The sequence below is a fragment of the Balaenoptera borealis genome (genome assembly GCF_965194805.1).
Source record: "Balaenoptera borealis genome assembly, chromosome: 12".
Taxonomy (NCBI): Eukaryota; Metazoa; Chordata; class Mammalia; order Artiodactyla; family Balaenopteridae; genus Balaenoptera; species Balaenoptera borealis.
This window is the reverse complement of record NC_138869.1, coordinates 48,395,639-48,418,992: the sequence shown is the minus strand read 5'-3', so window position 1 is coordinate 48,418,992 and position 23,354 is coordinate 48,395,639. Positions and strand designations below refer to the sequence as shown.

The 23,354-nt window shown below is 39.8% G+C and overlaps 1 protein-coding gene and 1 long non-coding RNA gene across 10 annotated transcripts in view; one reads left to right on the top strand and one right to left on the bottom strand.

Moving 5' to 3' along the window:
• The window catches only part of LOC309608508 (uncharacterized protein), a gene marked incomplete at its 5' end in the record, with an annotated part of 555,765 nt that overhangs the window by 403,511 nt on the left and 128,900 nt on the right, over positions 1 to 23,354 (top strand). The window lies entirely within an intron of this gene.
• Positions 15,440 to 22,027, bottom strand: LOC309608566. Its single transcript, XR_014232974.1, has 2 exons — positions 15,703 to 22,027; positions 15,440 to 15,666 (listed from the first exon to the last, which is right to left on the bottom strand). It is a non-coding gene; the product is annotated as an uncharacterized lncRNA (long non-coding RNA).

Sequence of the window (23,354 nt, the reverse complement as noted above, 5' to 3'; positions counted from 1 at the left end):
ATGCACAAACCTCAATATGTTAATCATTTTTAAAACATCAAATTAAAAGAAACTCGCCTAAACATATAAGTGGATTTTTAAGTGGAAAACAAAATTTGCAGCTCTTTTTATGGAAATAATGACCCATCATTGTAGCCCAGAACAAAATTTGGGGGGAATGTTATTTCAGAACCATTAGAAAACTAGGTGTGAAATGTATTTGTAAACTTGTGTGCCCAAGAGCGAGACTGATTGACTAGAAATAATGCACTTCCCGGTACAGGTATGGAAGTGACATAGAAAAGTGTAATAACATAGATAGTTGAAAAGTGATAGTGAAAAGTGTAATAACGTAGATACTTGTTTGCCTATAGGCATTGATGACCACTTGGAGCCCTTCAAGACAGGGGCACTGTCCATCTCCAGGACCTGGTCCATCTCCAGCACCCAGTGAAGCTTGTAGGCAGGGGTTGAAGCAGGAGTGGAGCATCATCAGGGAATGGAATCAAACCTGGGGGATAGCGGGTATTCCTTGCCGTTGACCAGGCTGAGACTTCATCCTTCCTCAGCTCTTCCCCCTTCCCTTTCCTAGCTCCTTCCCTTACTTATAGGTTTTTCTTGAAGAACTTTCCCTCAATAAATCCCATAACCTTGAGTCTCTCGCAGGCTCTATTCTAGGAAGACCAACTCAAGACAGATGAGCACATATCTGATAACATGCCCCACTCTATTAATATGGAGAATTTTCTAACATTTCTCATTCCACTGGTGACCAAGAGGTTAAGCCCCCTGGGTTATTATCGCCCTTCCCTTCTCCCTACATCCATCAGTCCTTCATGAATCCTATTAGTAGGGATCAGAGAAGCTTACCTTTGAGTCTAAGATCTTGGGAATGATTGTGCTCAAAGAGCCTGACCTTGTTCCCTAAAGAGAACATGCTTTTCCTCTTTCCTGAGGACAGACCTCACCTAGCCAGGACACCAGCCAGAATATGCTCCAAGGGGCTGCCTCTCAGAGTCTATTGCAAGATGAAAACCATTCCCCACTTGAGCTTGAAAGGAGGTCATACAAAGTTAACAAGACAGGAGAAAGCCTTGGAACAGATGTTAACCCCCCCTTCCCCACAGCTACCAAGTCTGGTCTGAGTTCTCATTGGGTGTGACCCCAGGAGCCACGCCACTCAAAGTTCTGACTCAGCTCTACTTCTAAGGAGCTCATCAGCTATCTTTGCTGTCTCCTCTCTTCTTCCCAGGGAAAAGGTCTCAGGATTCCCTAGGTGGGGAGCCTCAATGAGCCTCAGCAAAGCCAAGCGCACTCACTCAAGACAGTGTTCTCCATTTCTGGCTATGATTACAGAGCATGTAGAGGCCAGCTCAAGCCCTGACCTCTGTGCTCTTGCTACAGCTGAGTCCTACTGTCAAGTAGGGATGGAGAGGCTGACAGGTGGGCAGGGAACCTGTAAGGGCCTCGTGGAAGCCCCCTGAGACCCCAGAACAGCTGCAAAGACTACACATAGGTGCAGGAGATAATTAGGAAGCTCCCATTTCTACTTAAATGAGGCCACCCAGACTGTGTCTGGAAACAAATGGACAGATGTTAATGCAAATGTGTCATCACTAGTCCTTTTAAGGGGCTATGAACCAGCTCATCTCAGCAGCTCTGTGTCTAAGGGAAAGAGGGAGACAGAGGGACAGTAACAGACCTTTGCCAGCCTTGCTTTGCAGCCAGCCAAATGTATGTCAACCCAAAACGGAGGTTGAGGAGTGGGGACAATGGATAGGAAAGTGCTAGAGGAACCACCAAAATTTGATCACTGAATTTCTCAGCTCTTAAAAGGCATCCTAGGCTGCCGAACCTCCCTTGGCCCACACGTAACAAACACCACCCCCTCACCCTTCCCAATATATTCCATGATAGCTTCCATCCATAATCTTCCCCTGTATCAGAGTGGTTATCACATTTTAAATTGCATAAAAATTAGCTACTGAAGTCTGTGAGTAATGCAGATTCTCAGGTTCTTATCCTGGGTCAAAGGGAGGAGAGCTAATTCTTGTTTATATAGCACAACCCAAGGATCTTCAGTAGCTGACAGAAGCAAATTGTCAACATTTGGGCGTAGAATGGCTGGAAGCAAATACATTCCTCATTGTAGTTGCTTCTCCATTACAAACACCAAATCTTGAATCACCACAATCCTAGGACTGAGCCTCTTCTATAATTCTCTCAGGCTAGAGAGAAAAGTGGATGAGGTACTGGGAGTCTAGGAGAGACCATGAAGGGAGACAGCAGGGTATTAGGAAGCTTACTGTACTCTCTATAGTTTTGTGCAAAGCCTCACAAAAGGTACCCTATTCTTCTCCACAGGAGAAGGTAATGTTGGCAGGAGGTAGTGTTGATAAAGACAGAAAGATACCAGAATGTGTGTCTACATGGATGGAGTTCTTTGACTCTAGTCCACATTATCATTGTTTTTCCTTGCTGGACAAAATGTCTTAGCTGCTTAAAAACTAGTTTGGAGGGCTTCCCTGGTGGCACAGTGGTTGGGAATCCACCTGCCAATGCAGGGCACACGGGTTTGAGCCCTGGCCTGGGAAGATCCCACATGCTGCAGAGCAACTAAGCCAGTGTACCACAACTGCTGAGCCTGTGCTCTAGAGCCAGCAAGCTACAACTACTGAGCCTGAATGCCACAACTACTGAAGCCCGTGCACCTAGAGCCCGTCCTCTGCAGCAAGAGAAGCCACCGCAATGAGAAGCCCGTGCACTGCAACGAAGAGTAGCCCCCGCTCGCCGCAACTAGAAAAAGCCTGCGCGCAGCAACCAAGACCCAACGCAGCCAAAAATAAATAAAATAAATAAATTTATTAAAAAAACCCAAAAGCCAGAAACTAGTTTTGAAGCAAGTACAATACTGGCTTTTACACCCAAGTTTGGGCTGCGCTTGAGCCCTCTCCTGGGGAGGCCTTGTCTCTCCCACTAGGTCTCTGGGATTGGACACATGAATTTCAGCCCAGTGGTCCCTATCTTGGCCTCATGAAGACGAATGATTTGTCAAAGAACATCTTCTCCAGCCTCCTCACTCTTCAGGCGAGGAAGCCTCTCCAGGAACAAATGGTTCCATGAGGACAAAAGGCATATTCATTGTAAAGATTTCAGGAGTGGCTCTTCAGAAAACCTAACCATCTCTCCTCTCATCTCTCCTGAACAAGATGGGTTTTAGTTGGTTCTATTACCTTGCTCCCTTCTACATTAAATATTTACAGTATCTCACTGTCTTTTAAATGGTTGGCTATTCATTGATTAAGAATCGTTTACTTGGCTCAGTTCAAACAAAAATCCTTATACTCAGAAACAATAGCATTTGATCCACCTGACAATATTCTCAGTGGTTTTGTGGAGGTATGTAAACTTGGATACGAAAACAGGGAGAGAGCTAAATTGCTCCACAAATGAACGGAGAAGAGATGGTCAGAAGCCTGGAAGGTAGATGGCTGCAAGTCCAAGAAGAGAGAATTAGAAGATATCCCAGAATTTTTGAATGAAATGCTATCTGTAATGCAACATAAACTACCTCTTCTGCCTCTCTTACAAAATCTTGAGTCAAATCTACATTTGTGGATGGGATTTGGTATTGGGAATTATACAAGCAAAGAAATACTGTTGCAGGATTGGCCTGGGGTAAGACCAGAGGCTGGGTACCCATGGTAAATGGAAGTGGGAGCAACAGCACATACGTTACACTAAGAATTGAAAGTGCAGGGCTCCTGGCATCTTTCTTTTTTTTTTTTTTTTGAATTTTTGAATTTTATTTATATTTTTATACAGCAGGTTCTTATTACTTATCCATTTTACATGTATTAGTGTATATATGTCAATCCCAATCGCCCAATTCATCACACCACCACCACCACCCCTGCTGCTTTCCCCACTTGGTGTCCATACGTTTGTTCTCTACATCTGTGTCTCAATTTCTGCCCTGCAAACCGGTTCATCTGTACCACTTTTCTAGGTTCCACATATATGCGTTAATATACGATATTTGTTTTTCTCTTTCTGACTTACTTCACTCTATATGACAGACTCTAGGTCCATCCACCTCACTACAAATAACTCAATTTCGTTTCTTTTTATGGCTGATTAATATTCCATTGTGTATATGTGTTACATCTTCTTTATCCATTCATCTGTCGATGGACACTTAGGTTGCTTCCATATCCTGGCAATTGTAAATAATGTTGCAATGAACATTGTGGTACATGACTCTTTTTGAATTATGGTTTTCTCAGGGTATATGCCCAGTAGTGGGATTGCTGGGTCGTATGGTAGTTCTATTTTTAGTTTTTTAAGGAACCTCCATACTGTTCTCCATAGTGGCTGTATCAATTTATATTCCCACCAACAGTGCAAGAGGGTTCCCTTTTCTCCACATCCTCTCCAGCATTTGTTGTTTGTAGATTTTCTGATGATGCCCATTCTAACAGGTGTGCGGTGATACCTCATTGTAGTTTTGATTTGCATTTCTCTAATATTTAGTGATGTTGAGCATCTTTTCATGTGCTTCGTGGCCGTCTGTATGTCTTCTTTAGAGAAATGTCTATTTAGGTCTTCTGCCCATTTTTGCATTGGGTTTTTCGTTTTTTTAATATTGAGCTGCATGAGCTGTTTATATATTTTGGAGATTAATCCTTTGTCCGTTGATTCATTTGCATATATTTTCTGCCATTCTGAGGCTTGTCTTTCCGTCTTGTTTATGACTTCCTTTGCTGTGCAAAAGCTTTTAAGTTTCATTAGGCCCATTTGTTTATTTTTGTTTTTATTTCCATTACTCTAGGAGGTGGATCAAAAAAGATCTTCCTGTGATTTATGTCGAAGAGTGTTCTTCCTATGTTTTCCTCAAAGAGTTTTATAGTGTCTGGTCTTACATTTAGGTTTTGAATCCATTTTGAGTTTATTTTTGTGTATGGTGTTAGGGAGTGTTCTAATTTCATTCTTTTACATGTAGCTGTCCAGTTTTCCCAGCACCACTTATTGAAGAGACTGTCTTTTATCCATTGTATATCCTCGCCTCTTTTGTCATAGATTAGTTGACCATAGGTGCATGGGTTTATCTCTGGGCTTTCTATCCTGTTCCATTGATCTATATTTCTGTTTCTGTGCCAGTACCATATTGTCTTGATTACTGTAGCTTTGTAGTATAGTCTGAAGTCAGGGAGTCTGATTCCTCCAGCTCTGTTTTTTTCCCTCAAGACTGCTTTGGCTATTCAGGGTCTATTGTGTCTCCATACAAATTTTAAGATTTTTTTTCTAGTTCTTTAGAAAATGCCATTGGTAATTTGATAGGGATTGAATTGAATGTGTAGATGCTTTGGGTAGTATCCTCATTTTCACAGTATTGATTCTTCCAATCCAAGAACATGGTATATCTCACCATCTGTTTGTAGCATCTTTAATTTCTTTCATCAGTGTCTTATAGTTTTCTGCATACAGGTCTTTTGTCTCCCTAGGTAGGTTTATTCCTAGGTATTTTATTCTTCTTGTTGCAATGGTAAATGGGAGTGTTTCCTTAATTTCTCTTTCCGATTTTTCATCATTAGTGTATAGGAATGCAAGAGATTTCTGTGCATTAATTTTGTATTCTGCAACTTTACCAAATTCATTGATTAGCTCTAGTAGTTTTCTGGTGGCATTTTTAGGATTCTCTATGTATAGTATCATGTCATCTGCAAACAGTGACATTTTTACTTCTTCTTTTCCAATTTGTATTCCTTTTATTTCTTTTTCTTCTCTGATTGCCGTGGCTAGGACTTCCAAAACTATGTTGAATAATAGTGGCGAGAGTGGACATCCTTTTCTTGTTCCTGATCTTAGAGTAAATGCTTTCAGTTTTTCACCAGCCACTGAGAATTATGTTTGCTGTGGGTTTGTCATATATGGCCTTTATTATGTTGAAGTAGGTTCCCTCTGTGCCCACTTTCTGGAGCGTTTTTATCATAAATGGGTGTTGAATTTTGTCAAAAGCTTTTTCTACATCTATTGAGATGATCATATGGTTTTTATTCTTCAATTTGTTAATATGGTGTATCACATTTTTTGATTTGCGTATATTGAAGAATCCGTGCATCCCTGGGATAAATCCCACTTGATCATGGTGTATTATCCTTCTAATGTGCTGTTGGATTCTGTTTGCTAGTATTTTGTTGAGGATTTTTGCATCTATATTCATCAGTGATATTGGTCTGTAATTTTCTTTTTTTGTAGTATCTTTGTCTGGTTTTGGTATCAGGGTGATGGTGGCCTCATAGAATGAGTTTGGGAGTTTTCCTTCCTCGGCAATTTCTTGGAAGAGTTTGAGAAGGATGGGTGTTAGCTGTTCTCTAAATGTTTGATAGAATTCACCTGTGAAGCCATCTGGTCCTGGACTTTTGTTTGTTGGAAGATTTTAAATCACAGTTTCAATTTCAGTGCTTGTGATCGGTCTGTTTATATTTTCTATTTCTTCCTTGTTCAGTCTTGGAAGGTTATACCTTTCTAAGAATTTGTGCATATCTTCCAGGTTGTCCATTTTATTGGCATAGAGTTGCTTGTAGTAGTCTCAGGATGCTTTGTATTTCTGCAGTGTCTGTTGTAACTTCTCCTTTTTCATTTCTAATTTTATTGATTTGAGTCCTCTTTTTCTTGATGAGTCTGGCTAATGGTTTATCAATTTTGTTTATCTTCTCAAAGAACCAGCTTTTATTTTTATTGATCTTTGCTATTGTTTTCTTTGTTTCTATTTCATTTATTTCTGCTCTGATCTTTATGATTTCTTTCCTTCTACTAACTTCGGGTTTTGTTTGTTCTTCTTTCTCTAGTTCCTTTAGGTGTAAGGTTAGATTGTTTATTTGAGATTTTTCTTGTTTCTTGAGGTAGGCTTCTATAGCTATAAACTTCCCTCTTAGAACTGCTTTTGCTGCATCCCGTAGGTTTTGGCTCATCGTGTTTTCATTGTCATTTGTCCTTAGGTATTTTTTGATTTCCTATTTGATTTCTTCAGTGATCTTTTGGTTATTTAGTAATGTATTGTTTAGCCTCCGTGTGTTTGTGTTTTTTACTTTTTTTTCCCTGTAATTGATTTCTAATCTCATAGTGTTGTGGTCAGAAAAGATGCTTGATATGATTTCAATTTTCTTAAATTTACTGAGGCTTGATTTGTGACCCAAGATGTGATCTATCCTGGAGAATGTTCTGTGTGCACTTGAGAAAAAAGTGTAATCTACTGTTTTTGGATGGAATGTCCTATAAATATCAATTAAATCTATCTGGTCTATTGTGTCATTTAAAGCTTGTGTTTCCTTATTAATTTTCTGTTTTGATGATCTGTCCATTGGTGTAAGTGAGGTGTTAAAGTCCCCCACTATTCTTGTGTTACTGTCGATTTCCTCTTTTAGAGCTGTTAGCAGTTGCCTTATGTATTGAGGTACTCCTATGTTGGGTGCATATATATTTATAATTGTTATATCTTCTTCTTGGATTGATCCCTTGATCATTATGTAGTGTCCTTCCTTGTCTCTTGTAACATTCTTTATTTTAAAGTGTATTTTATCTGATATGAGTGTTGCTACTCCAGCTTTCTTTTGATTTCCATTTGCATGGAATATCTTTTTCCATCCCTTCACTTTCAGTCTGTATGTGTCGCTAGGTCTGAAGTGGGTCTCTTGTAGACAGCATATATATGGGTCTTGTTTTTGTATCCATTCAGCGAGCCTGTGTCTTTTGGCTGGAGCATTTAATCCATTCACATTTAAGGTAATTATCAATATGTATGCTCCTATGACCATTTTCTTAATTGTTTTGTGTTTGTTTTTGTAGGTCCTTTTCTTCTCTTGTGTTTCCCACTTAGAGAAGTTCCTTTAGCGTTTGTTGTAGAGCTGGTTTGGTGGTGCTGAATTCTCTTAGCTTTTGCTTGTCTGTAAAGCTTTTGATTTCTCCATCAAATCTGAATGAGATGCTTGCCGGCTAGAGTAATCTTGGTTGTAGGTTCTCCCCTTTCATCACTTTAAATATGTCATGCCACTCCCTTCTGGCTTGTAGACTTTCTTCTGAGAAATCAGCTGTTAACCTTATGGGAGTTCCCTTGTATGTTGTTTGTCGTTTTTCCCTTGCTGCTTTCAAGAATTTTCTTTGTCTTTAATTTTTGCCAATTTGATTACTATGTGTCTCGGTGTGTTTCTCCTTTGGTTTATACTGTGTGGGACTCTCTGCAGTTCGTAGACTTGTGTGGCTACCTTTCCCATGTTAGGGAAGTTTTCAACTATAATCTCTTCAGATATTTTCTTGGGTCCTTTCTCTCTCTCTTCTCCTTCTGGTACCCCTATAATGCGAATGTTGTTGCGTTTAATGTTGTCCTAGAGGTCTCTTAGGCTGTCTTCATTTCTTTTCATTCTTTTTTCTTTATTCTGTTCCACAGCAGTGAATTCCACCATTCTGTCTTCCAGGTCACTTATCTGTTCTTCTGCCTCAGATATTCTGCTAATGATTCCTTCTAGTGTAGTTTTCATTTCAGTTATTGTATTGTTCATCTCTGTTTGTTTGTTCTTTAATTCTCCTAGGTCTTTGTTAAACATTTCTTGCATCTTCTCGATCTTTGCCTCCATTCTTTTTCCGATGTCCTGGATCATCTTCACTATCATTATTCTGAATTCTTTTTCTGGAAGGTTGCCTATCTCCACTCCATTTAGTTGTTTTTCTGGGGTTTTATCTTGTTCCTTCATCTGGTACATAGCCCTCTGACTTTTCATCTTGTCTGTCTTTCTGTGAATGTGGTTTTTGTTCCACAGGCTTCAGGATTGTAGTTCTTGCTTCTGCTGTCTGCCCTCTGGTGGATGAGGCTATGTAAGAGGCTTGTGCAAGTTTCTTGATAGGAGGGACTGCTGGTGGGTAGAGCTGGCTGTTGCTCTGGTGGGCAGAGTTCAGTAAAACTTTAATCCACTTGTCTGCTGATGGGTGGGTCTGAATTCCCTCCCTGTTGGTTGTTTGGCCTGAGGTGAACCAGCACTGGAGCCTGCAGGCTCTTTGGTGGGACTAATGGCGGACTCTGGGAGGGCTCATGCCAAGGAATACTTCCCAGAACTTCTGCTGCCAGTGTCCTTGTCCTCACGGTGAGACACAGCCACCCCCCACCTCTGCAGGAGACCCTCCAACACTAGCAGGTAGGTCTGGTTCAGTCTCCTATGGGGTCACTGCTCCTTCCCCCTGGGTCTTGATGTGCACACTACTTTGTGTGTGCCCTCCAAGAGTGGAGTCTTTGTTTCCCCCTGACTTGTCGAAGTTCTGCAATCAAATCCCTCTAGCCTTCAAAGTCTGATTCTCTAGGAATTCCTCCTCCTGTTGCTGGACCCCCAGGTTGGGAAGCCTGATGTGGGGCTCAGAACCTTCACTCCAGTGGGTGGACTTCTGTGGTATAAGTGTTCTCCAGTTTGTGAGTCACCCACCCAACAGTTATGGGATTTGATTTTATTGTAATTGCACCCCTCTACCATCTCATTGTGGCTTCTCCTTTGTCTTTTGATGTGGGGTATCTTTTTTGGTGAGTTCCAGTGTCTTCCTGTCGATGATTGTTCAGCAGTTAGTTGTGATTCTGGTGCTCTCACTAGAGGGAGTGAGAGCACGTCCTTCTACTCCACCATCTTGAACCAATCTCTTCTCCTGGCATCTTTCTTGAGTTATGAGATACACCTGAGATAATTACAGTACCTAGAAGACTAGAAGGGCTTTGGTCCTAGGAATCACTCCTAAAAGAGAAGGATCAAAGAGTGCCATGGATGGCCAGGCTCACAGTGAAAAGGTGAAGACTATAAGAAACAAATGCGGTTACGTATATTGACCTACTTAGGGCTGGTAATGACAGACTCTTCCTCAGAAGGGAGATCGTTTGAAAGCAGTGGTTAAAGAGTATGGTTCTGATCTAGACACAGCTGGGTTCGAATCTTGGCTGGCTCTAGCTTTCTCTTCTTTGGAAAAGGCACCTTACATAACCTCATTTTCCTCGTGGAGGTTCTGTTATCCCAACTCTGTTGCTTTTGAGGAAGTCCAATAAACTCTCCAGGCTCTTTGCTCTAGGACAGCAGACAGTTTTATTAGAAGTATACAGAAAGTATGAGGCATAGACTGTTGCACTGTAACCATTTTGATGGTACCTGTCCAACCCAAGAATTTGGAATCCCTCCCCACTGCACCTGGAGAGACCTTCCCATGTCCCTTTAAAACAAACAAACAAACATAAGTATTGGATGAGCTGGTTTAAAAATAAAGATGTTTAAAGGGATGGAGAATCGATGAGGATGGTGGGAGATGAGGTCTCTTGTGGCAGTTCTGGGCTCAGTGGCAGATGATAGGAGAAGACAAGAGAACTCCAGCAAATGTATGGTGGAAACTGTTCACAAAGCTGCCCCATCTGGGGCAGATACTTCATTGAGATTGTTAGTCCCTCAGCTCCCTCATGAGTGAACCATGACGTGAAAAAGTGGTGTGATGGAGGGCATATCATTCCATGGGGCTATCACACTTGTCTTTTCTTTACTCTGAGTCCATATCTCAACAGTCAGTTCTTATTTGTTACTGCAAGTCATTTCTTCAGCACCATTTCTCTGTGTCTGTGCACATGACATCTCTATTCTCTGGCTCTACCTGTGCAAAAATTTTCCAACCCCTCCTCAGCCATTACAAGTTCAGAAATTAATGGAGAGGTGTGTGACAAGGTAAAAAGGATCTTTGGGTGGCTTTAGGTATTTCCCTTTTTAATTTTTTTGGGCCTTAGGTTTTTCCATTTTAAAGAACTGAAATCACAAAGAATTCAGGAAAAATCATCTAATAAGTGGTTTGATCATTTAAACATTATATAATAATGCGTCCTCAAAATCTTCAACTCCTTCTTCCAAATTATTCTGATAATTTAGCAACTGAATGACAAAAAAAATACCTTCACATATTAAAATTGTATAGCATACTCTCAAGTAGCATTGACATTCTAAGCTTAGAAGTGTGATTAATCTCTTCCTTGAATATATTGATTTAAAGGTGTAATGCTTTTTTTTTTTTTTTAATTCACGTTCTTTTATTTATTTATTTATTTATGACTGTGTTGAGTCTTCGTTTCTGTGCGAGGGCTTTCTCTAGTTGCGGCAAGTGGGGACCACTCTTCATCGCGGTGCACGGGCCTCTCACCATCGCGGCCTCTCTTGTTGCGGAGCGCAGGCTCAGTAATTGTGGCTCACGGGCCCAGTTGCTCCGTGGCATGTGGGATCTTCCCAGACCAGGGCTCAAACCCGTGTCCCCTGCATTGGCAGGCAGATTCTCAACCACTGCGCCACCAGGGAAGCCCCCGTAATGCTTTTTATAATTGATATATCCAAATGCCAGATGAGAGAAACTGTTTAACTTAGTAATGTGACAAAAAAATTCACCTGTGTCTTCCTTTACTTTTTTTTTTTTTGGCTGTGCCGAGTCTTAGTTGCGGCACGTGGGATCTTTCCTTGCGGCACGTGGGCTCTTCCTTGCGGTGTGCGGGCTTCTCTCTAGTTGTGGCGTGCAGGCTCCAGAGCGCGTGGGCTCTGTAGTTGTGGCACGTGGGCTCAGTAGTTGCAGTGTGTAGGCTTAGTTGCCCTGCAGGATGTGGGATCTTAGTTCCCTGACCAGGGATTGAACTGGCGTCCCCTGCATTGCAAGACGGTTTCTTAACCAGTGGACCACCAGGGAAGTCCCTTCCTTTACTTTTTTAGTAACTGTTTTTTTCATTCTTTTTTAAAATTGAGATATAATTGACATATAATATTAGTTTCATGTGTACAACGTAACAATTAGATATTTGTATATATTGCAAACTGATCACCACAATAAGTCTAGTTAACATCCATCACCATACATAGTTATAAAATTTTGTGCTTAGCTCCACGGCACATTACATAATTATAAATATTTTCTTGTGATGAGAATTTTTAAAATATATTCTTTTAGCAGCTTTCAAATATACAATACAGTATTATTTACTACAGTCACCATGCTGTACATTACATTCCCATGACTTATTTATTTTATGACTGGAAGTCCTTTACATTTTTTTAATAACTAAAAGTATAATTTTATATTATATTATTTTTTTAACATCTTTACTGGAGTATAATTGAGTCCTTTGCTTTTTATGTTATCTGTAGAAAGAGTCTTCCTCCCATTGGGAATATGACAACACACCTATCATTCCCTTCCATGCAGAATGCTATTGCAATAGCAGCACCACCTGATATGATCCCATCATCTGGTTAGTCACAACTCCCTCCTCTATGGATTCTGAACCAATTTAGAGGTTGAAATTGAATCATAGTATCCACTTTATTATCAGCCAGATTGTAGACTATGACTCAGACTTGAAGCCAAACTCAGCTTTCAATGACCTCTTTCCACCTCAACTCAAGTCTACACCTTGCCACCACACAGTGGGAGAGTTCTGTCTACAGAGGTGACTCCTCCCGTCACATGGATGAAGGATCTGGGTGTATCTCAAGCCCCATCACATCAGATGGACAAGAGGCCCAACCTAGGTGTATTTACCACCTAGAGAATAGGGAGAGGGAAGAAAATAGCCTGCCTCCATACTGGTCAGCCAGAGAGAAGAACACTTTTCATCTCATCCACAAGATAAGTTACTTCTCCTGCCATGGAGAGGGGGTAAGGGCAAAAGCTTTTCCCCAGCTCTTTCTGATTAGTAGGAATGTTGACAAATACTACTCCATGGACCAAGTCAGGAATATCTGTAGTAGGAATAGAAAGATATCTCCTATTCTACAAGTACATCATCCATGGGAAAACAGGACGCAAAGCCATAAAATTCATTCCAAGCTCAATACCACACAATCAGATAATTATGTACTGTCTGAGAGCCTGAACAGTAGAAATTATTTTTCTAACCAGTGCCAAACATTCAGATGAAAAGAGTCTATGCCACTGTTCATTACAAGCTTCAAAATTATCTCAAAGTTCTTGAGCACATAGGCATATTCTTTTTTTCTTTTCATTTCAAATAGAAGGAAAGAATCATTGCCATGTTTTCTACAGCTTTATTGAGGTACAATTGATACAAAAAAGGGCATGTATTTAAAATGTACAGTTTGATGACATCCATAAAATAATTGTCACAATCAAGGTAAATGTCCCCAAAGTTCCCTCATGCCCCTTGTAATTCATACCTCTTCCCCCAGCAGCAAGTCATCTGCTTTCTATCAGTATAGACTAGTTTATATTTTATAAAAATGCTATCATACAGTGTGTATTCTCTTTTTTAAAAATATTTATTTATTTATTTATTTATTTATTTATTTATTTATTTATTTATGTTTGGCTGCTGCAGGATCTTCATTACAGCATGCAGGACCCTCTGCTGCGGGGCGTGGGCTTCTCTCTAGTTGTGGCTCACGGGCTCAGTAGATGCAGCATGCAGGCTCCAGAGTGAGTGCGTGGGCTCTGTAGTTGCAGCACGTGGGCTCTCTAGTTGTGGCCCACAGGCTTAGTTGCCCCACAGCATGTAGGCTCTTAGTTCCCCGACCAGGGATTGAACCCGCATCCCCTGCATTGGAAGGCTGATTCTTAACCACTGGACCACCAGGGAAGTCCCTGTATTCTCTTTTTTTCTGACTTCTTTCATTTACCGTAAGGATTTTTTTACTCCATGTCATTGTGTACATCAATTGTTCATCTTTTTTTATTGTTGAGTAGCTTTCCATTGTATTATGAACCACAGTTTGCTTATTCATTCACTTGCTGCTGGACATTTGGACTGTTTCCAGTTTGTGGCTCTGACAAATAAAGCCGCTGTGAACATTCATCTTCAAGTCCCTGTGTGGACATATGCTTTTGTTAATTTGGGGTAAATATCCAGGATTGGCTGGGTTGTATGGTAAACATATGTTTAACACTTGAAGAAACTGCCAAACTGTTTTTCAAATTGGTTGCAATAAAGACATATTCTCTTTTTTTCCTTTTGTTTTGGACAAATGGAAAGAAAGCTTTGCAATTTGACATTTAACAATTGAACCTTCTTTGCATTTTTTTCCTCTTATATTCTCTAGGAAATGTCTGTCTTCATTTGTCATAGGTCTTCTCACTTCATGGAATTTTTTTTTTCAGTAATTATGTTCTGGCCCTTCTACTGGCCTGCTTCTTATTTGAAAAATGGGGTAAGTCACCAACCTGGAGAATCTTAGGTTCAGAGATGTTACATTTACCTCAGAGACTCGCTTTGAAGGTTAACGGAGATTTCAGGAAGTTTTCAAACAAAATAACCTCAATTGTGGTGGACCTAAATGCCTGGCCTACCTTTGTGAGCAGGTGCAGAACAGTGTTGATTGAAAGTCAGCGACGGGACCCTGGAGTTGGAAAAAACTAAAACAAAACAAAACACCCTATGCCTTTCCGTTTCATCAAGATCTCCTTCTCACCCCACCCACATTTGTTCCAAGTACTGTAGGTATCAGAATCAGGAAAATTTACTTTGCTCCTCAGAGCCCTCTCTGACATGCAGGAACAGAAGGGAGAGAGTTTTTTTTTTTAAGCTTAAATATATTCTTATGAAATGGGGAAAAGAGCGTTAAAGGATGAATTGGGGAACCATGGGGAGCAGGCGCTGGCAGGTTGCTACGGGGAGCAAACATCATGGAACCTTGGTTTCCCAGCTTGTGCTGTTTGAAAGCAGTCTAGGGGCTTCCTAAGAAGTTTAGCTTATTCTGTGGTTTCTGAGAAAATTTAGAACACAAATTCACCAAGAAGATGGATGTCTGAATTACAAGCTTCAAACAAACACGGTCCCTTTGTCCCAGTGCTTTTACTGTTGGGAAGAAAAACTCACTTACCAAACTCTCTGAAGTGTGAAGGCAAGCGTGGGCCCTGCTCCCCCGCTCCCCCTCCAACGGGGGAGGTCTGCTGGGGAAAGCAGGCGAAATGAAGTCTGATGCCTGAAGTGTGAAGGAAGGTTGTCCAAAGCCTGGAAGGATCAGTCAGCAACTAGGACCCACACCTGGAAGCCAGAGGGGAAAGGAGTTTGGACAGCAGACCCAAGAGAGAAGGGAAGGACTTTGTATTTACTCCAGCTGTCACTCACAATCAGTGACTCAGAAATGAAGAGAACCGTCAGGGGGAGGCAGAGCCACAGCACAGGGAGCCCTGGAGAGGTGAGTCCCTCCACCCCTCCGCCCTCCTTGTGGAACGCGGCTCCCCAGGAGCTCTGCCTCTGTAAGGCAGCTTCACGCAGCCTTGAAATGATCAGGGAGTCTGGCCTCAACTGATGGCATGTGTTTGCCAAGTTCAATCCACTTCCACTCAATTATTTTGAAAATTTTGCCTCACATGGGCAGAAACCCCAAAAGGGTAAAGACAGTAGAAGCCCATTTGTTGTTGTTGTTTTTTAATATTTATCTAGCAAATACTTTTTTAAATATAAATTTATTTATTTAATTTATTTATTTTTGGCTGCGTTGGGTCTTTGTTGCTGCACACGGGCTTTGTCTAGTTGCGGCGAGCGGGGGCTACTCTTTGTTGCGGTGTGCGGGCTTCTCATTGCGGTGGCTTCTCTTGTTGCAGAGCACGGGCTCTAGACACGCGGGCTCAGTAGTTGTGGCACACAGGCTCAGAGGTTGTGGTACATGGGCTCAGTAGTTGTGGCTCCTGGGCTCTAGAGCGCAGACTCAGTAGTTGTGGCACACGGGCTTAGTTGCTCTGCGACATGTGAGATCTTCTGGGACCAGGGATCGAACCTGTATCCCCTGTATTGACAGGCGGATTCTTAACCACTGCACCACCAGGGAAGCCCCGCCCATTTGTTTGTCTTAAGACGTTTGCTCTTTCTCTGCCCTCCCTCACCTTGCAACAATGACGCAATAACAAAACCCTGTCTTCCCCAATTTCAATCTGATCTTCATAGTAATTCTTTTTTTCTTTTAGTAATTCTAATATTTATATGATTTTGCAATTCCTGTTGTCACTGCACATGCATCATTCCATGTTGTATTTTCCTACTGACAGTGCCATTAGAGGTGGCAATTAGGTGAGGATGTCTCAGAACATAAAGAAACATGTTTTAAAGTAATGACAATATTCCATTATTGAACATACTGAAGGCTGCCTGGCCTAGAGTTGGGAATTTGGTCATTTCTAGTAGACACATATTTGAACATACACATACTGCAGGAATAAACATTCTGTGTGCCTATCGACCTATACATCTATCTAGATTATGTACAGATATAGATAGAATTTGAAGATGGGCCCAAGCTTCCCACTCCTTAGTGTACACGCCCTTTATAATCCCCAGGACTGTGAAAAGGATGGATTTCACTCCACAACTAGGTTATGTTACATGTCTTTAAGAAGGGAAGATTTTCCAGGTGGGCCTGACCTAGTCACATGAGCCCTTCAGGTCTGGGTCTAGAGGTTGGAGTTTGAGAAGGCAGAAAGAATCAAAGCATGATGGGGATTCAATATGAGGGAGATTCCCTGTTGAAGACAGAGTGGGCCATATGACAAGGAATGTGGGGTGGCCCCTGGAGCTGAGAGTGGCCCCTGGCTCACATTCAGTAAGGAAATAGGACTTCAGTCCCATCACTACTACGAGGCACTGAATTCTACCACACCATGACCTACAGAACTGCGACTTAAGGAATGGGTGACATTTTTGAAGCTGCTAAGTTTGTGATAACTTATTATGCAGCAGTAGAAAATATTTTTTAATTTTAATTATTTTCATGGGATATAATTCCACAGATAAAGTGATTATGGTTTCTCTTTATTAAACCCACCAACATTGTGATATCTGTTTCTCTAGTTCAATGGGCAGAAGTTGGTGTTAATTAAGCAAACTTTTGGGAAAACTCTTAGATTATACAACTACTCATATCCAATTAACTTACAAAATCCCTTCTTGTTAACATGGCCTGTAAGGCCTAGCATAATTGGCTCTGTGAACTTTTCTAACGTCTAATACCGCCCTTCCTGTAACAGTAGGATTCAACCAGGGGAGGTTGAGCAGGAGGAGGCTGGAACTCCACTGGCGTGGGCTGAAGCTACTACCCACAGGCAGAATTTTTTTCCTCTCTAGCTCTCTCTCAGAAACCTCAGTCCTGCTTTTAAGGACTTCCAACTGATTAAGTCAGGCTGAACCAGACTATCCAGATAATCCTCCTTACTTAAAGACAACTGATTAGGGACTTTAATTGCATCTTCAAGATCCCAAACCTAGATTAGTGTTTGTTTGAACAACTGGGGACTAGAGCCTCAAAAAGTTGACACATCAAAAAGCCATCACACTACCTTAGCCCAGTACCTCCAGCCTCTTAATTTTTTTTTCTTTTCTTAAAAACATCTTTATCTGGTGTGGTCTAAGGGTGATGCTGGCCTCAAGCATGAATTGGGAAGTGTCCTCTTCTTTTCTATTTTCTTAAAGAGCTGTTCAATATTGGTATTATTTCTTCCTCAAATGTTTGATAGGAGTCACTAGGAAAGCCATCTTGGTCTGGAGTTTTCTTTCTGAGAAATTCCTTTTTAATTTTGATTTCGATATCTTTAATATAGATACCGGGCTATTCAGACTTTTAATTTCTTTTGGTGTCATTATTGGTAATTCTGTCTTTCAAGGAATTATCCTTTTCATCTAAGTAATTTATTGGCATAAAGAAATTCATAGTTTCCTAATTAATGCTTTATTATCTGTATGTTCTATAACAATATCTCCTCTTTTATTTCTGATACTGGTAATTTGTGTGTGCTCTCTCTCTCTCCCCCTCCCTCCGTCCCTCATTCTCCCTCTTCCTCTCAGCTAGAGGTCCATTTAGATTAGGCTTTATCAATTTTATGGATCTTTCCACTTTTGGTTTCTCTGATCTTCTCTATTGTTTGGCTGTCTTCTATTTCAATGGTTTCTGCTCTTTATTATTCATTTTCTTTCACTTTTTAAAAAATCTAATTGCTCTTATTTTCTACCTTTCTTTAGAAAAGATGAAACTCTACATCCTTGATTTTATAACATTCTTCTCTAATATAAGCATTTCGAGCTATAAATTCCCATGTAAGGACTTCTTCAGCTGATATTTTTTTTTTGAAATATAGTTGATTTACAATATTGTGTCAGTTTCAGGTGTACAGCAAAGTAATTCAGTTATACACACACATATAGGTATATATATATGTATATATTTATATTCTTTTCCATTATAGTTTATTACAAGATATTGACTATAGTTCCCCGTGCTATACAGTAAATCCTTGTTTATCTGATATATTGGATTTTAATTCTCAACTCTTCTGCAATTTCCTTTTTTTAAAAAATTTATTTATTTTTTATTTATTTTACTTTTGGCTGCATTGGGTTTTCGTTGCTGTGTGCGGGCTTTCTCTAGTTACGGCAAGCGGGGGCTACTCTTCGTTGCGGTGCGCGGGCTTCTCATTGCGGTGGCTTCTCCTTTTTTTTTTTTTAGCACTTTTGTTGGAGTATAATTGCTTTACAATGGTATGTTAGTTTCTGCTTTATAACAAAGTGAATCAGCTATACATATACATATATCTCCATATCTCTTCCCTCTTGCATCTCCCCCCCTCCCACCCTCCCTATCCCACACCTCTAGGTGGTCACAAAGCACCGAGCTGATCTCCCTGTGCTATGCGGCTGCTTCCCACTAGCTATCGATTTTACATTTGTAGTGTATATATGTCCATGCCACTCTCTCACTTTGTCCCAGCTTACCCTTTCCCCCGCCATGTCCTCAAGTTCATTCTCTGGTAGGTCTGCGTCTTTATTCCCTTCCTGCCCCTAGATTCTTCATGACCTTTTTTTTTTTTTAGATTCCATATATATGTGTTAGCATACGGTATTTGTTTTTCTCAATCTGACTTACTTCACTCTGTATGACAGACTCTAGGTCCACCAACCTCACTACAAATAACTCAATTTCGTTTCTTTTTATGGCTGATTAATATTCCATTGTGTATATGTGTCACGTATTCTTTATCCATTCATCTGTCGAGGGACACTTAGGTTGCTTCCAAGTCCTGGCGATTGTAAATAATGTTGCAATGAACATTGTGGTACATGACTCTTTTTGAATTATGGTATTCTCAGGGTATATGCCCAGTAGTGGGATTGCTGGATCATATGGTAAATCTATTTTTAGTTTTTTAAGGAACCTCCATACTGTTCTCCATAGTGGCTGTATCAATTTACATTCCCACCAACAGTGCAAGAGGGTTCCCTTTTCTCCACACCCTCTCCAGCATTTATTGTTTGTAAATTTTTTGATGATGGCCATTCTTACCGGTGTGTGGTTATACCTCATGGTAGTTTTGATTTGCATTTCTCTAATGATTAATGATGTTGAGCATTCTTTCATGTGTTTGTTAGCAATCTGTATATCTTCTTTGGAAAAATATCTATTTAGGTCTTCTGCCCATTTTTGGATTGGATTGTTTGTTTTTTTGATATTGAGCTGCATGAACTGCTTGTAAATTTTGGAGATTAATCCTTTGTCAGTTGCTGCATTTGCAAGTATTTTCTCCCATTCTGAGGGTTGTCTTTTCGTCTTGTTTATGGTTTCCTCTGCTGTGCAAAAGTTTTTGAGTTTCATTAGGTCCCATTTGTTTATTTTTGTTTTTATTTCCATTTCTCTAGGAGGCTGGTCAAAAAGGATCTTGCTGTGATTTATGTCATAGAGTGTTCTGCCTGTGTTTTCCTCTAAGAGTTTTATAGTATCTAGCCTTACATTTAGGTCTTTAATCCATTTTGAGTTTATTTTTGTGTATGGTGTTAGGGAGTGGTCTAATTTCATTCTTTTACATGTAGCTGTCCAGTTTTCCCAGCACCACTTGTTGAAGAGGCTGTCTTTTCTCCATTTTATACTCTTGCCTCCTTTATAAAAAATAAGGTGACCATATGTGCATGGGTTTATCTCTGGGCTTTCTATCCTGTTCCATTGATCTATATTTCTGTTTTCATGCCAGTACCATACTGTCTTGATTACTGTAGCTTTGTAGTATAGTCTGAAGTCAGGGAGCCTGATTCCTCCAGCTCCATTTTTTTTTTTCTCAAGATTGCTTTGGCTATTCAGCGTCTTTTGTGTTTTCATACAAATTGTGAAATTTTTTGTTTTAGTTCTGTGAAAAATGCCATTGGTAGTTTGATAGGGATTGCATTGAATCTGTAGATTGCTTTGGGTAGTACAGTCATTTTCACAATGTTGATTCTTCCAATCTAAGAACATGGTATATCTCTCCATCTGTCTGTATCGTCTTTAATGTCTTTCATCAGTGTCTTATAGTCTTCTGCATACAGGTCTTTTGTCTCCTTAGGTAGGTTTATTCCTAGGTATTTTATTCTTTTTGTTGCAATGGTAAATGGGAGTGTTTCCTTAATTTCACTTTCAGATATTTCATCATTAGTGTATAGGAATGCAAGAGATTTCTGTGCATTAATTTGGTATCCTGCTACTTTACCAAATTCATTGATTAGCTCTAGTAGTTTTCTGGTAGCATATTTAGGATTCTGTATGTATAGTATCATGTCATCTGCAAACAGTGACAGCTTTACTTCTTCTTTTCCAATTTGGATTCCTTTTACTTCCTTTTCTTCTCTGATTGCTCTGGCTAAAACTTCCAAAACAATGTTGAATAATAGTGATGACAGTGGGCAACCTTGTCTTGTTCCTGATCTTAGAGGAAATGGTTTCAGTTTTTCACCATTGAGGATGATGTTGGCTGTGGGTTTGTCATATATGGCCTTTATTATGTTGAGGTAAGTTCCCTCTATGCTTACTTTCTGGAGGGTTTTTATCATAAATGTTGAATTTTGTCAAAAGCTTTTTCTGCATCTATTGAGGTGATCATATGTTTTTTATTCTTCAATTTGTGAATATGGTTTATCACATTGATTGATTTGTGTATATTGAAGAATCCTTGCATTCCTGGGATAAACCCCACTGGATCATGGGGTATGATCCTTTTAATATGCTGTTGGATTCTGTTTGCTAGTATTTTGTTGAGGATTTTTGCATCTATGTTCATCAGTGATATTGGCCTGTAGTTTTCTTTCTTTGTGACATCTTTATCTGGTTTTGGTACCAGGGTGATGGGGGCCTTGTAGAATGAGTTTGGGAGTGTTCCTCCCTCTGCTATATTTTGGAAGAGTTTGAGAAGGATGGGTGTTAGGTCTTCTCTAAATGTTTGATAGAATTCGCCTGTGAAGCCATCTGGTTCTGGGCTTTTGTTTGTTAGAAGATTTTTTTATCACAGTTTTAATTTCAGTGCTTGTGACTGGTCTGTTCATATTTTCTATTTCTTCCTGGTTCAGTCTTGGAAGGTTGTGCTTTTCTATGAACTTGTCCATTTCTTCCAAGTTGTCCATTTTATTGGCATATAGTTGCTTGTAGTAATCTCTCATGATCCTTTGTATTTCTGCAGTGTCAGTTGTTACTTCCCCTTTTTCCTTTCTAATTCTGTTGATTTGAGTCTTCTGCATTTTTTTCTTGATGAGTCTGGCTAAAGGTTTATCAATTTTGTTTATCTTCTCAAAGAACCAGCTTTTAGTTTTATTGATCTTTTCTATTGTTTCCTTCATTTCTTTTTCACTTGTTTCTGATCTGATCTTTATGATTTCTTTCCTACTGCTAACTTTGGGGTTTTTTCGTTCTTCTTTCTCTAATTGCTTTAGGTGTAAGGTTAGGTTGTTTATTTGAGAAGTTTCTTGTTTCTTAAGGTACGATTGTATTGCTATAAACTTCCCTTTTAGAGCTGATTTTGCTGCATCCCATAGGTTTGGGTCATCGTGTTTTCATTATCATTTGTTTCTAGGTATTTTTTGATTTCCTCTTTGATTTCTTCAGTGATCTCTTGGTTATTAAATAGTGTATTGTTTAGCCTCCATGTGTTTGTATTTTTTACAGATTTTTTCCTGTAATTGATATCTAGTCTCATAGCGTTGTGGTTGGAAAAGTTACTTGATATGATTTCAGTTTTCTTAAATTTACCAAGGCTTGATTTGTGACCCAAGATATGATCTATCCTGGAGAATGTTCCATGAGCACTTGAGAAGAAAGTGTATTCTGTTGTTTTTGGATGGAATGTCCTGTAAATATCAATTAAGTCCATCTTGTTTAATGTATCATTTAAAGCTTGTGTTTCCTTATTTATTTTAATTTTGGATGATCTGTCCATTGTTGAAAGTGGGGTATTAAAGTCCCCTACTATGATTGTGTTACTTTCGATTTCCCCTTTTATGGCTGTTAGTATTTGCCTTATGTATTGAGGTGCTCCTATGTTGGGTGCATAAATATTTCCAATTGTTACATCATCTTCTTGGATTGATCCCTTGATCATTATGCAGTGTCCTTGTTTGTGTCTTGTAATAGTCTTTGTTTTAAAGTCTATGTTGTCTGATACGAGAATTGCTACTCCAGCTTTCTTTTGATTTCCATTTGCATGGAATATCTTTTTCCATCCCCTCACTTTCAGTCTGTATATGTCCCTAGGTCTGAAGTGGGTCTCTTGTAGACAGCATATATACGGGTCTTGTTTTTGTATCCATTCAGCCAGTCTATGTCTTTTGGTTGGAGCATTTAATCCATTTACTTTTAAGGTAATTATCGATATGTATGTTCCTATTACCATTTTCTTAATTGTTTTGGGTTTGTTATTGTAAGTCTTTTCCTTCTCTTGTGTTTCCTGCCTAGAGAAGTTCCTTTAGCATTTGTTGTAAAGCTGGTTTGGTGGTGCTGAATTCTCTTGGCTTTTGCTTGTCTGTAAAGGTTTTAATTTCTCCATCAAATCTGAATGAGATCCTTGCTGGATAGAGTAATCTTGGTTGTAGGTTTTTCCCTTTCATCACTTTAAATATATCCTGCCACTCCCTTCTGGCTTGCAGAGCTTCTGCTGAAAGATCAGCTGTTAACCTTATGGGGATTCCCTTGTATGTTATTTGTTGTTTTTTCCCTGCTGCTTTTAATACTTTTTCTTTGTATTTAATTTTTGATAGTTTGACTAATATGTGTCTTGGCGTGTTTCTCCTTGGATTTATCCTGTATGGGACTCTCTGCGCTTCCTGGACTTGATTGACTATTTCCTTTCCCATATTAGGGAAGTTTTCAACTGTAATCTCTTCAAATATTTTCTCAGTCCCTTTCTTTTTCTCTTCTTCTTCTGGGACCCCTATAATTCGAATGTTGTTGCATTTAATGTTGTCCCAGAGGTCTCTGAGGCTGTCCTCAGTTCTTTTCATTCTTTTTTCTTTATTCTGCTCTGCAGTAGTTATTTCCACTATTTTATCTTCCAGGTCACTTATCTGTTCTTCTGCCTCAGTTATTCTGCTATTGATTCCT